This window comes from Gracilinanus agilis, chromosome 3, assembly GCF_016433145.1.
Source record: "Gracilinanus agilis isolate LMUSP501 chromosome 3, AgileGrace, whole genome shotgun sequence".
Classification (NCBI taxonomy): Eukaryota; Metazoa; Chordata; class Mammalia; order Didelphimorphia; family Didelphidae; genus Gracilinanus; species Gracilinanus agilis.
Genome location: NC_058132.1, coordinates 209,638,108 through 209,653,705, shown reverse-complemented (window position 1 = coordinate 209,653,705; position 15,598 = coordinate 209,638,108). Strand labels below are relative to the sequence as shown.

Sequence of the window (15,598 nt, the reverse complement as noted above, 5' to 3'; positions counted from 1 at the left end):
ACAGTTTGGAAGTGTCTAAGGCCAAATTTGAATGCAGGATCTCCCATCTCCAGGCCTGGCTCTATCCACTGAGTCACTTAGTTGCCTTACAGGTAAGTTTAACATTTATGACCATGTTCCTTGAAATTCTTAAACTTCTCAGTTCTTCAAAGTATTCAATTTTCTTGATCTCTTCTTCTACTCCACTATGTTCAATATTGTATTCTAATGAACTCGATCATAACCTTTTCTCTTTTCATCCTTTCATATGCTTTACTACTCTTCAATCTCACTGTGGCCTCCAATCCTTCTAACCCTCAGTTTTTTCCCCAGGCTATCACCTCTGCTCTTCATCTAGTAGAAATTAAGCAAGAGATAAAAAAGTGAAGAAATGTACTCAACAAAAAAAAGAATAGCACAAGTAGAAATCAATGACTCCATGAGAAAGCAAAAATGATTAAATCAGAAGATTTTCCAAACTAAAAACTATTTGATTATAAGCTGTTTGCTATAAAAAAATTGACTTGAGGGGCAGCTGGGTAGCTCAGTGGATTGAGAGCCAGGCCTAGAGACGGGAGGTCCTAGGTTCAAATCCGGCCTCAGACACTTCCCAGCTGTGTGACCCTGGGCAAGTCACTTGACCCCCATTGCCTACCCTTACCAATCTTCCACCTATAAGTCAATGCACAGAAGTTAAGGGTTTAAAATTAAAAAAAAAAATTGACTTGGAAAGTAAGTCAAGGACAGATAACTTAAGAGTTCTCCAAAGACTATGAGTTTGTAAAAGATCTAGACATTATTATTTGAGAAGTCATAAAAATTGCTTAGATTTAAGAGAACCAGAGTACAAAGTAAAATTAAGAAGAAAACACCAACCACCTGCTGAAAGAAAAAGTTTTAGGTATATCATAGTCCAAATCCAGAGCTCTCACATCAAAGAAAAAAAATGCAACAGATAGAGCATGGGGCCTGGAGTCAGGAAGATATGAATTCAAATCCAGCTTCAGATTATAGCTGTATGACCTTGGGCAAGTCACATGACCTCTTTACCTCAGCTCCTTCTATAAAATGAGGATAATAATAGCACCTAGCTCCCAGGATTCTTGTGAGGATCAAATGAGACAGAATTTGTAAAGTGCTTAGTACAGAGTCTGGCACATAGTAAGTTCTATATAAATATTAGCTATTATTATAAATACTGCAAGCATACAGAAAGAAGTACTTCAAGTACAAAGGAACCAGAGTCCCAGGATCATGTAAAACCTAGTAGTTTCTAATAAAAATGATAACAGAACTTAGAATATACCCCAAAACAAAAGATATGTTTTAACCCAGAGTAACTTTTGACTAAAACAAAAGGGAATCTATGGGTAGAAATGGATATTTAATGGAATAGAAGACTTTCAAACATTTCTGATGAAAAGGCCAGAGCTGTGTAGAAATCTAAAATAAAAACACAATAGTTAAAGAAAACTAGAAAGGCAAACTTATTTGAGCAACTGGAAGAAGTGGTATGATAATGTAGTGCTAATATCCTAATGGGAGAGAAGAAATAAGGGTCTCTTCAGAACCTTAATGTCTTCAAAGGATATGAAGAAAGCAAACAAGAAAAATAGAAGTCCTGGGCAAGGATTGGTTTTATTTTGAAATTTGAAGAGGGAAAGAGAAGGAGCGTAAAAAAAGAATACACTAGTGTAGAAAGGAGGAAGAAGGGGGGTCTCAATGATCATAATTAGGATATGTCAGATGAAGAGTAGATATAAACACAAAAAAGAATTTGGGGAAGTAGGCATCAGATGAACTTAACTCTTACCTGAAACAGACAAAGAGGGTTGAACACATACATATGAACAATTTGGGGTAAAAGTGCAACAAATTCAAGAAGGGAAAAAGAGGGTATGTGGAAGGTGGGGTTGAAAGGATAATAATGGTGAGGGGACTAGTCACAGAGAAGCTTCTTCATCCTGAAGGGTAGATAAAATGAGGAGATTTAAAAAAAGGCAAAGAGCTAGAATCTAAGAAGTTGAATTAGATTGCTTCTTAGAAAACAGTGGGACAGCTGGAAATTATGGTAGGTGAATAAAATAAAATAATATTGTGCTGTAAGAAAGAAAAGTGACAATGTTAGAGAAAGAGAGAAATGAGCAGAAGTGCAATTAATTTATGTAAGGGCAGCAACACTTAGAAGAAAAATAATTTGGAAGGATTTAAGAACACTGATCAATGCAATAACCTATATCATGTCTACACAGGGTCTATGGTAAAGTATGTTACCCACCTCCCAAAGAGATGATGGACATAGCATATATTTGTATGTGTGGTCAACTTATGGATTTGTTTTATTTATTTTACTTGTCTATGCTTGTTTGTTATTAGGGGATTTTTTCCTTTTTTTCCCTTTAATTTTTAATTAAAGGAGTTAGCCATAGTTATGTTAAAAAAGAATATAATTAAAACATTTTTTTTTCAAATTCAAGAGAAAAGAAAGAAACACATAAGCAGGGCAATTTTGAAAGTAACTTTAATAGTTTATTATGCTTTGAAAAAAGCAAGCAGTATTAGAACCATGGTTCTTAGAGAATCCTCTGTATTCTGTGCATAGAAATGTTCCTTTTTTTTGTTTTAAATTCAGAATTTTAAAAAAGATTTAAAAAAAAAACAAGTCTTTATGATGATTTCTATTATCAAATTCCTTATTCCTTTGTCCAGTGTCTAATCAAATTTACCCCAAACTTCTGGATTATTTCTGCCATCTTCTGTTTTTCCTCCTACTCACTGAAAGAAAATGTATTCCTGCTACTGAATGAAACCAGAAAATTATGAAACCATAGTGACTGGTTCCACTAAAAACGTATAAACTAATTTCAATTGAGCTTTCATTGTAGTAGGGCAATTGTTCCCAATCAGTTTCCTATCTCATGCACCTTCGCAAATATTACAATCCTTCTCTTCTTTCCTTAAGCCTCTCTTGCTACCACCCCCTCTGCCCTTTGCTCAGCAAAGGATGTCACCTTACAATTTACAAAAAAAATTGAAGCTATTCATTCAAAGCTTTTTCTTGACTTTTCCTTCCTCACTTCATATCCCTCTAAAAGTGATCTGAAACCTGAGAATCAGTCTCCTTCATAGCTGTCTTGAGAATGAAACCTATTCACAAGAGAAGACATCCAGGGACCAGACAGCTACATGAAGCATCTGGGACTCAAAAGCTGCCATTTACATGGGATACAAGGAGACTTGATGTTAGTTAATATCAATGATCATTATTGTATTGCTTTGGCCTTTTGTTTCATTGTTTTTATGTTCATTTTAAAGTTTTCTTGATTACCTTAGTGACAATTAGTCCATTGTGAGCTCTTTAAGTAGTTTGATCTGTAACCTGACTTTGTTTATGATTATATGAAAAAAAAACGCCTTATAGATTTGGCTTCAAGATAAGTGATCCATGGTGGGAATGAGCACTCCACCAAATGGAAAGGTACAACATTGAAGAAATTGAGAGGATTAAGACAGTAAGTGATTAATTGTGGGAAGTGAGTGAATCATACTGACTCTTATCTTGAGCTAATTCAATTGCCTTTCTATTCAATTTTGAGTCTAGTCCAAATTCTGTCTTTTGAGAAAACTTTACTTCAATTGTGAGACATGGGAGAAAACTTTATTGCACTGTTTGAACCAAGCATTGTTTGGAGGGGCAACCTGTCTGTACCTGCTGTTTAGAGACCTTTAATCAAAGATGGAGGTTATGCTGACCAGAAATGCAGTCATATATTAAGACTGATGTAAGTTTTCTCATAATTGTACAGCTCAGGCAACCTATGTGTCTTACCTGAAAAATGATCCCATATTGATCAATCAGTTTTTGTTTCCATGTTCATTGTTTACATAAACTTGGGGGGAGGAGTGGGACACTTTTCCTAAATGTAGGAATTGTACCTGTTCATTCTCTCCCACCCCAACTTGGAAAGTCCTTAATCTTTCTTCTAATTAGAAATTAGATTGCCTAATGTGATAGTTTCCTTTTAATTAATTGGTCTTAAAATTATTTTGCTGTACAAAACTATCTCCCCACTGTATTCAGGATCCAGGCCTAAATTGAAGAAGGGGCTTAGTCTCAGCTTACTGAACAATTGGCATGCATTTTTAAATAAATCAATATGCTAGAAGTTCAAAATTTTGTTTCCTCAGTCATTTTATCTTTCAGTCATTACATAACTGACCCCCCTCCCAATTTATTGATCAGGATAGCCATAACCAATAAATTGGGCAGTGATCTCTCTCAGTAATCAAAGCCAAATTCATTCAGCATTTTGAGTAAACAAACACAATTTTGAAGCTCATTCAGCCCTACCTAAGACGTCTTAATTTTTTCTAGTTCCTCCCTGATTCCTTTATTATTATGGGAAAATTACATGCTTGATGATAGGATTCTAATATCTTGTTGATCTAGATCAGTGGTTCCCAAACTTTTTTGGCCTACCGCCCCCTTTCCAGAAAAAATATTACTTAGCCCCCTGAAAATTAATTTTTTTACATTTTAATAGCAATTAATAGGAAAGATAAATGCACCGGTGGCCATCACCGCTCCCCTAGATTGCTGCAGCACCCACCAGGGGATGGTAGTGCCCACTTTGGGAATCACTGATCTAGATGAAGAAATCAGGTTAAGCCTGGGTATGCATGACTTTCCTCATTTACCCCAATGGAGAACTTAAAGATTCTCCCTGGATATATTTAGCCAAAAGTAATTTTTATTTAATTATCCCAATTTTAGAAGTTCTTTGGGGCAAGGAACATAAAATATATTCCTAAGTCAAGGAACATAAAATATATACCTAAGTCTGTTAGGAAAAAGGAATTAAGAAAAAGGCTTTAAAAATCCAACGTACAGAGCCCTATTAGAAATTACATAATATAGTATGAAAAATAAAACTCACCTATACTTCTCAGTGAATTCTAGTGCATCCTTATTCTTTCTAGGATAAAATATAAGTGCTATGCATTTTCATTTCTTCACAGCCTGGTTCCTTCCTACCTTTTCAATCTTGAACTTAAGCTTGTACCGTCTATGTTCTAAACAGCCCTCCCAGCTGTTCCTGGCACCTGATGCTCCACATTCCAACTCAGAGCTTGTCCTCCACATTCCAACTCAGAGCTTGTCCTCCATTCCTGAGTGCTTATTTTCTTCACTTTTGCCTCTTAGAGACCCTGGTTTCTTCTAAGACTTGTCTTAAGCACCATCTTATATAAGAAGCCTTTCCCTTTACCTTAGCCGCTAGTGTCTTCCTCTCTGAGATTATTTTCCATCTATTCTGTTTGCATCTTGTATATGCCAATTTTTGTATGTTGTCTACACCAGTGATGGGCAAACTTTTTAAAGAGGGGGCCAAAGGAAAGGAAATGCTCATCTGTCAGTCTGTTTCTAAGGCAACTCTTTCAAAGTTTCATTGTATTGTATCCTACTCATTGTATTCATCAGATTAGGATTAATGTCTGGCAGGTGGGATAGAACATTTCAGGGAGCCACATCTGGCCCATCACTGGTCTACACTATTGAAATGTAAACTCCTTGAGGTCAGAAACTATTTTCTTTTCCTTGGATCCTCAGTACCTATTATAGAGCTATCTTCATATTATGTGCTTAATAAATGCTTCTTGGTTGTCATCATTCTCTCATGTATGAAGAAGTTTTTATAACATTTTACATTTTATAACTAATAATACAAATTAACATAGATGCTAAGTGATTCAATATTACAAATACAAATAGCAATCCTTTCACTCTCATCTCACATAAAGTTTGATTTGCACCTTTATTTTCCATGGGTGTTAAATTCTGCTTTAGTTACATATGTAATGAAGAGTTGGTGCTCATGTATAGCACGTTTGGCTGATGTACTACTCACATGAAAGAGGCTGAGAAAGTTGCTTCTGGAAACAAATTATAATGTCTGGAGACTTGTGAAAGGGCCCTTTGTCTATTTTAAGTTAATCAATCAGGAACTTGAAATACCCTTACTTAACACTTAGTAAGTCACTAAAAGAGTTCACACTTACTTAGTCACTAACACTTAGTCCTAAAAGACCTCAAGCATTGCCCCTCCCCCTGCAGTGCTGGCAAAATTGGTTTCTGAGATGTGATAGACCAGCCCACAGTGAAAGGAAGGAGAAACCAGAGAGACAGAAAATGAGGTGGAGAAAACTGCTTACAAAAACCTGCCAAGAGCATTCTGATTCAATTCTACTGCCTTGGTGGCTCTTGCTAAGGGAGGACTTCTGCTTTGATGTCTTTGCGTTGGAGGGTCTTAGGCATTGGAGGGATTCTTCTGACTTGGACTTCTGCACTGGAGATTGATTCTGCACTGGTAAGACTTGCTGAAGAGACTACTGTGACTCCTAGTTAGAGATCAGGAACTGAGAGGGCTTTTGTTGGAGTTGAGCTGTATTTCTTCCGATTGGCAATTATAGGATATTTAGCTAGGAAATATTTTCTACCTCCTTTCTACATTTCCCTCTTTACTATCTCTACCATGCTGTAATAAAGCTACTAAAGCTACTAATCAGCTTCATGAATCAGTCTCAAGACTTAAGTTAATTTTATAAACAGCAACCACAATAATTCTTTTTAACTCATAAATTTAATCAAACCATTTTTAACCCTTACAGACTTCTGAGTAATATGATAAAGATGGACAACTAGACATTTTGTCTGATCCCCTCAACCTTTCAGATCTCTCCAAAACAGAAATTAAATGTCCAAATTGAAGAAACTTAAGCTTTTTCCCATGACTTTGGAAATTTAGATAAAAAATGAAGTTAAAAGAAAGACTACACTGAGAGCTCACTCACACCATCCTATCACCTACATGTCTTCACCAGAGCATCCACATGGATTTCCAACAAGACCCAACCCAAAAAATCTCTTCCTCCTCAGATTCAGGTTCCAGGCTGTGGAAGGCTGCTCAGGCCCGGCTAGATTTAGGAAGGAGGGTAACATTCTATGGAGAGCCAGGAACAGAGGGAGAGAGACAGAAAATGACACCTCTCTGAGCTGCAAATAGAGATCAAAACCACATTTTCCTCCCATTCTTCATTGAGCCTCAGAAACCTATACTATAAATATCAACCCTGTAGCACCAGACCAGCTGTTGTCTGTATTGCTAGAGTTGGGTGAGAGAACTGAGAAACAAAAAGAATGGAACAGGACACAAGGACAAGACATTGTGCACTGGGAGAGAGCAGCTCAATGGGCATTGCACTAAGTCTGGAGAAAAGTATTCATCCAGTTGAGACCAGTTTTGTCCACCCAAAAGCCACTTGGGGCAGATACCTAGTCTGGTACAATGTGTGGGAGGAAGCTCCCAAGAAAACCACCACTGAATGTAATAGAGTTAGAAAAAGATTGAAATTACCAAAGATCTCAGAAAGAAGAAAACTCAAAGACCTTGGACATTAAGCAGATAAATTAATAGGGGTAACAATAACAGCATAAGGAAATACGGACTTCAAATCCAGTGAGCAAGTTCAAGCATTTATGAATAAATACTACAAAGCAAAAGCAAATGATTCAATACTTTATGAAACAGAGGACCCCTTGGAAGAGAATGTGAAATAATAATATTTTACTTTTGACTGGTTTAAAAGGTAAATGAAATTAAAGCAAAATTTATGTCCTGCATAGCAAAAATCATGGACAGAATAGAAAATCTAGAATCTTGAATGGCAAGCCATACTAAAGAAAGAAAAAAGAGAACAATAGATTGGGAATGTAATTACACTGAAGTGAAGAACAATTTAGAAGAAGAGAAGCAAAAAAACCCCAATAACATTTAAAGAAAATATGCTCATTACACAAGCAAAACATATTGACTTCAAAGAAAGGATACCCAGAGATAGCCTAAGGATCATAGATATTCCAGAAGAACATGCTGGACAAAAATTCATATCATAATGAAGGAAATAACAGAAGAAAACTACCAGAACTTCTAAACCAAAAGAATGAAATATCAACTCAAATAATTCATAGGTGGCCTCCAGAAAAAATCCAAGCCTGCAAACTCCAGGATACATATAAGTTCAATTGAATACTTCATTTCAAAAACACTCTGCTTCTGGCAGCTAAGATGGCTCTTCTGTAAGTTCTGAAAGCATCAGGAGAAAGACCTTAGAATATAAACCAAAGAAAATTAAAATGACACCAAGACCATTCTATATCCACCAGAGAATGCAGAAGGAAATAGAATAATGTGTTCTGAAGATCAATGAAGTTTAGGATCCAGCCCAGGATGACCTACCCTGCAAATATGAACTTAATATACATGAAAAAAAAAGAACATTCAATAATAAAGAGGCATTTTGAAATATACTTTAGAAAGAAAACCAGACCTGAAGAGATTATTTGCTTTTCAAATGTGCCAGGTAACAGAAATGCAGGAGGGGTGAATAAATGCAAGTAGAAAATGATAACAGAGACTCAAATGTACACAAAAAGATGGGGGTGGAGGAGTGAGGGGTTGGGGAGGAGAAAGTCAGGTCTAAGTAACAATGAAGAAGCAGACCTGGAGCAGTTTGGTCATACTGGAGACATTCTGCCTATAAATGAATGGATGTTTGTGTGACTACTGACTACTGACTACATTACAAAATGAGAGATGTGCTTTAAGGAGGGAAGTAGTGGATAGACGGGAATGTGTGATGTGTGTGGGGGTTAAATTGAGGGTTAGCAATGCAAGGAAAGTGACTCTGAAGGTATCAGGAAGAAAAGAAGAGATTCCACTGATGAAAAATCCTATGGAGGGTATCAGCACCATATTCATGTCATAAAAGGAATTTGGAAGGACTTGTTCTTTGCCCAATTTTCCACTAGTTTATATAGTATTGGAATTAATTGTTCTTTAAATGTTTGATAGAATTTTCTTGTGAATCCATCTGGCCCTGAGGAATTTTTCTTAGGGAACTCATTGATGGCTAGTTCAATTTCTTTGTCTAAAACAGTTATTTGAATATTCTATTTCCTCTTCTGTTAATCCGGGTAATTTATAGTTTTGTGAATATTCATGCACTTCATTTAGATTGTTAGTTCTTATATAATTGCTTTAATTTCATCTTCATTGGTGGTAAAGTCACACTTTTTATTTTTGATACTAATAATTTGGTTTTCTTATTTTTTAAAAAAATCAAATCAAACAATGATTCATTATTTTATTATGTTTTTCATAAAACCAGATCCTAGTTTTATTAGTTTGATGGCTTATGTAATATTTTCCATTTTATTAATCTCACCTTTAATTTTTGGGATTTACAATTTGTTGTTTAAATGGAGGGTCTTAAATTTATTCTTTTTCTAGTTTTTTAGTTTTATCTAGTTCTGAAAAGAGCAAGTTAAGGTCCCCCACCACTAGTGTAGTTTTATTGTTTACTTCCTGTAAATCATTTATTTTTTTCTTTTAAGAATTTATATGCTACACCATTTGGTACGTATATGTTTAGTACTGATATTACTTCATTGTTTATGGTACCTTTTAGCAAAATGTAGTTTTTCTGCTTATCTATTTTAATTAGATCTACTTTTGCTTTTGCTTTGTTTGAGATTGTGTTTGCTACCCTATTTTTTTCACTTTATCTAAAGCATAATAGAATCTCCATTAGTCCTTTATGTTAACTCTGTATGTGTCACTCTGCTTCAAATGTGTTTCTTACAAACAATATAAGATTCTGTTTTTTAATTTACTCTGTCTTTTAATTCCATTTTTTGGGTGAATTTATCCCATTTGCATTCACAGTCATGATTGTTGTTTATTTCCCTACATCATTCTTTCCCCCTTCATTAATCCTTCTCTCTTTTCATTGTCTTTCCACAAGAGTTTGTTTCTTATCACCACCTTTCCAAATCTGCTCTTCTTTCTTATAGACACCCCCTTATATTACTTCACTCTTTTCCTATTTTCTTGAAGGACAAAATATATTTCTATACCAAACTGTACATATGTAACACACTCTTTGAGTCAATTTAAAAGACAGTAAAGTTCAAATGTTGCCCCCTACATTTTCCCTTCTACTGTTAAAGCTCTTTTGCAGCTCTTTTATGTGAAGTTAATTTCCCACATTCTCCTTCTCCTTCTTCCTTCTCCCCAGTATATCCCTTTCTCTCACCTTTTTGGATATCTCCTCACAGTCAGTACTTTTGGTACTGTCCTAATTGTCCTAATAAGGAAAAAATTTTTAGGCGTTACAAGTGTCATCTTTCCATGTAGGAGGTAAACATTTTAACCTTATTGAGTCTCTTATAATTTCTTTTTCCTGTTTACCTTTTATGCTTCTCTTGAATCTTGTGTTTGTTTCAATGTCAAATTTTCTATTCTGCTCTGGTCTTTTAACGAGGGATATATTTTTTTAAACCCTTACCTTCCGTCTTGGAGCTGGCTCCAAGGCAGAAGAGTGGTAAGGGCTAGACAATGGCGGTTAAGTGACTTGCCCAGGGTCACAAACTGGGAAGGGTCTGAGGTCAGATTTGAATTTAGGACCTCCTGTCTCTAGCCCTGGCTCTCAATCTACTGAGTTACCTAGCTGCCCCCATTCCCTTTACTTTTTCCACCTAATAGCTAATCCAGGGGAAGATAAAACACAGAAGGAATATATTATAGGCCAAGATCTTAATGAAAATTGACTTAAATTTTTTTAAACAAAACCATGTCAAATAGACTACAGTGGTTTATCTAAGAAATCAATCAATATGACTATATGAGATTAATACCTGGGTGCAAGGGTGATTCCACATTAGGAAAACAATCAATATGATCAATCATCTTAAAAACCAAAACATTCCCAATAGATGCAGAAATAGCCCTTGCCAATGTGCAGCATTCCTTTATGCTACAAATCCTACAAAGTATAGGCATAGAAGAACCTTTTTTTTAACATCATAAAAAGAAAGCATCTTTAAAATCAGAATTAAGCATCATATGCAAAGGAGATACTTTTCCAACTAGTATGGGAGTGAAGTAAAGTTGCTGACTCTCCCTACTATTTGATATAGTTCTAGAGAAAAAACTTCCCTATTTGCTGATGATATACTTGGAAAATCCTAGAGAATCTGCAAAAAAAAAAAATTAGCAAAAATGCTAATTGATACAATTAACTGCTTCATCAAAGTTGCAGGCTTCCACAAAAATTTACTTTTTCATATAATAACAAAATCCAAAAAATAGCCTAGTGATTGATAAAGTGCAGAAAACATAAATGATGTAGGAAAAAAATCCTTAATTGGTTAAAAAAACTGTTGGGAAAATTGGAAAGCAGTATGGCAGAAATTGGGCTTTGATGAACACCACCATATTTCACAAAACATTCTGTATGTATGTGAACCTTAATACTAATGATCAGATTACAATACAATAGAAGACAAATATATCATATATCTTTCACAGATATGGATAGGAGATATATTCTTAACCAAATAAGAGACTGAAGTAATTACAAAAGATGCCACAAATAACTTTGATTACATAAAATACAAAGCTACTGTGTAGACAAAATGAATGAATCCAGAATAAGAAGGAAGTCGTTGAATGGGGAAAAATTTTGTATCAAGTTGCTCCAATCAGAATTTGTTATCTAAGAGTTATTATATATACATATAAATATATACATATATATATAAAACTAATAGCCATTTCCTAATAGATAAGTGGTCAAAGGATATAATCAAATGGTTCTCAAAAGAATTGAAACGTATTCACAACCACATGAAAAAATGCTCCAAATTATTAATAATATCAAGACACCTCTGAGGTTTCACTGCACACCTTGCAAATTGTAAAAAATGACAATACCTAATGTTGGAGGTATTGTGGAATGAAAGGCACACTAATACATTGTTGGTGAGGCTGTGAAATGGGCCAAACATTTTGGAAAGCAATTTTGAATTATGCAAATAAGGTGACAAAAATGTCTATACCTTTTGAATCAAAAATTCCATTATTGGATTTATACCTTAAGAAAACTACATATAAGAATTATATCACCATGTACACCAAAATATTTATAGCATCACTTTTTGTGATAGCTAAGAATTGGAAAAAAAGGAGAAGCTCATTGATTGGGGAATGGCTAAACAAATTATGGTATATATTTGATGGGATGTTATTGTGCTGTAAGAAATTATGTAGGTGATGAATACAGAGAAGAATGGAAAGATTTATTTGAACTGATGCAGAGTAAAGTAAGCAGAGTCAAGAAAACCATAACTACAACAGTATATATGGAAAGAACTATCATACACCAAAAAAAAATAAACTGAAAGCGAATATAATAAAATTTAAAGATTAAGCATGATTCAAATGAAAAGATAAACATCAACTCCAATCTAACCCTTTGAAGAGATGGAAGGACCACAGATGTTATATGTTGCACATATTTTTGCACTTTTTAAATTTATTGATCAGTTGTGCTATTTTCATCTTTTATTTTTTAATTTAAATTATTTATTTATTTGCTTGTTACAGGAAAATATCCAGTTAACTCCCTTATTCCTTCTCATTCCCCCATAAGAGAAGGCATCATTTGATAAAAAAAATGTATATAAAACTGTATCTTACTTTTTTCCATCTATCAGTTCTTTTTCTAGAGTTGTATATGTTTCAGTGTCCTGCTCATTTCACTTCATAATTTCATGTGCTCCCATGTTTTTCCAAAATTAACCTGCTCATCTAGTATTCCATCACAATCATTTGCCACAACATATTTTAGCCAATCCCCAGTTGATGAGTATCCCTTTAATTTCCAGTTATTTGCCACCACAAAGAAAGCTGCTGTAAATATTTTAGTGTAGGTTATCTTCTTTTTTCTCTGATCACCTTAGGAAATATACATAGTTCTGATATTGTTGGGTCAAAATACACAGATTTATTGCTCTTTAAGGATAATTCCAGATTGCTCTCCAAAATGGTTGGATCAGTTCATAGCACCACCAACAGTGTATTAGGGTCCCCATTTTTCCATATTCTGTCCAACATTTGTCATTTTGCATTTCTCTAATTAATAATGATTTAGGACATTTTCATATAATTACATATAGTTCTGATTTCTTGATCTAAAAACTGATATCTTTGGATCATTTATCAGTTGGGGAATGGCTCATATTCTTGTATCCTTGATAACGTCCTTTATATTTTTAGATTTGAGACCTCTGAGAAACTATCTGTATACCTCCTCCACTATTTACTTTCCTTCTAATCTTGGTTACATTAGTTTTATTATTTTTTATTTTTTAAACCCTTACCCTTTTGTCTTTAGCTCCTTACCTTTTGTCTTTAGTTCCAAGGCAGAAGAGTGGTAAGGGATAGACAATGGGGGTTAAGTGACTTGCCCAGGGTCACACATCTGGGAAGTGTCTGAAGCCATATTTGAATCTAGGACCTCCCGTCTCTAGGTCTAGCTCTTAATCCACAGCTGCCCCAGGTTACATTAGTTTTATATGTACAAAACCTTTTTAATTTGTTATATTCATAAATTTTTTTCCTATCCATAAATCTGATAGGTAGTATATTCTGTGATATTGGAAATTTGGGAGTCCTTGAACTAATTTTGAGGTCCCTGATCTAAACTTCCTGTGGACATTTAGGGCTCTTTAAAACTACATTTCCCATGATCTAACTGGCTTCCTATCTTACATGGCGATGTAAGACAGTTATGTAATAATGTAAACAGAAGGATAAATAGTGAGTGCCTGGGTTGGTACTTCCTCTTTTCTGCCTTGGGAACAGGAGCCAGGATGGGAGGAGGAGGCAACAGGGTGTGACTTTCAAACTGACTCTTAACAGGCACATGGCTTTATTTTTCTAATGGATACCAATAAATCCTTTAAAATCATAATATTTTTAAATCTATCCTTTTAAATCTCTTTTATTTATTACAGTTCCATGTATTTGATTATTAAATCTCCTTTTAAGTCTAAGTCATGTGCTCATTTTGAGCTTATCTTAATAAATTGTATAAAATATTGGTCTATATCTAAATTCTGCCATATTGCTTTATAGTTTTCCAACAGTTTGTTTTTTTTTGCCAGTGAATTCTTATGCCCCAAACTTGGATCCTTACTTTTGTCAAATGCAAGGTTACAAAACTCTTATCTTCTGTCTTAGAATCAATACTGTGCATTAGTTCCAAGGCAGAAAAGCACTAAGGTTTAGGCAATGGGGGTTAAGTGACTTGCACAGGATCACACAGCTAGGAAGTATCTGATGTCAGATTTGAACCTAGGACCTCTTGTCTCTAGGTCTGCCTCTCAATCTATTGAGCCACCCTGCTGCCCACTACTATAATCTTTTTTTTTTTTTTTAAACCTTACCTTTCATCTTGGAATCAATGCTGTGTATTGGCTCCAAGGCATAAGAGTGGTAAGGGTAGGCAATGGGGATCAAGTGACTTGCCCAGGGTCACATAGCTGGGAAGTATCTGAGGTCAGATTTGAACCTAGGACCTCCTGTATCTAGGTCTGGCTCTCAATCCACTGAGCTACCCAGCTCCCCCCCCCCCATAATCTTTTAAGAGTATTTGTTGTATGTCTGTTCTTTTTTGATCTACTTTTAAAATTTTTTACCTAGTAACAGATAGTTTTAATAATTACTACTTCATAATATAGTTTAAATCTGGTACTGTTAGACTTTGCTCCTTTACATTTTTCAAATGAATTATTTTTTCCAGTTCAATAAAATAATTTTTTGGTAATTTAATTGGATAGCATTGAATAAGTAGTTTAATTTCAGTAGGATTGTCATTTTAATTATATTGGTTCTGCCTACCCATGAATAATTAATATTTCTCCAATTATTTAAGTCTGACTTTATTTGTATAAAAAGTGTTTTATAATTATGTCCAAATACAGTTCTTGGGATTTGTTTTTGGCAGATATACTCCTAGGTACTTTATTCTATCTATGATTATTTTAAATGTCTTACAGGACACTGTTGGTGATATGTAGAAATGTTGATGATTTGTGTGAGTTTATTTTATATCCTGAAACTTTGTTTAAATTATTGATAGTTTCAACTAATTTTTAAGTCGAATCTCTTGGATTTTCTATATGTTTTCTTCATATTGTCTGCAAAAAGAAATAGTTTTATTATCTCTTTTTTCTCTCTTTTAAAAAATACCCTTTGTTATATAGGATGGTTCCTTGAGGAAAGGGAAAGATACTGAGGATAATTATGAAAATTTAAGAAACCAAAGACATCAATAAAAACATTAACAGGTAATGGAATGCCTTTCTCCTCATTTTGGAGCATGCACAGACAACTATAACTGTTTCAGTCAGTTAACTATGTGCAGAAGAGATGGACTACTGATTGGTTGTATAGCCCAAAGTGAAGTTTGTTCAAAAGAACAAAGCACTTATCTTCATTCCTGCCCAAGTAGGTTCCCATGAATAGGCAGAAATGTTGAGAGCCCTGTCAGGAGATAGGTCTCAGGGATCTGCCCCCATCCTCTATCTTCAAACACAAAATGCTTCCGAGGTAATATCTGAGATAGTTATGAACTTATAATCTTTGAAAGGTCATAATAGTGAGCCACTCAGTCTGGTTTCTGACCTTGTCATTCAATTTAAAATATTCTTTCCAAA

General features: G+C 34.7%; 1 protein-coding gene across 1 annotated transcript in view; it reads right to left on the bottom strand.

Annotated features, from left to right (window-relative positions):
* Positions 1-15,598, bottom strand: part of JHY (junctional cadherin complex regulator) — a 104,323-nt gene that overhangs the window by 39,405 nt on the left and 49,320 nt on the right. The window lies entirely within an intron of this gene.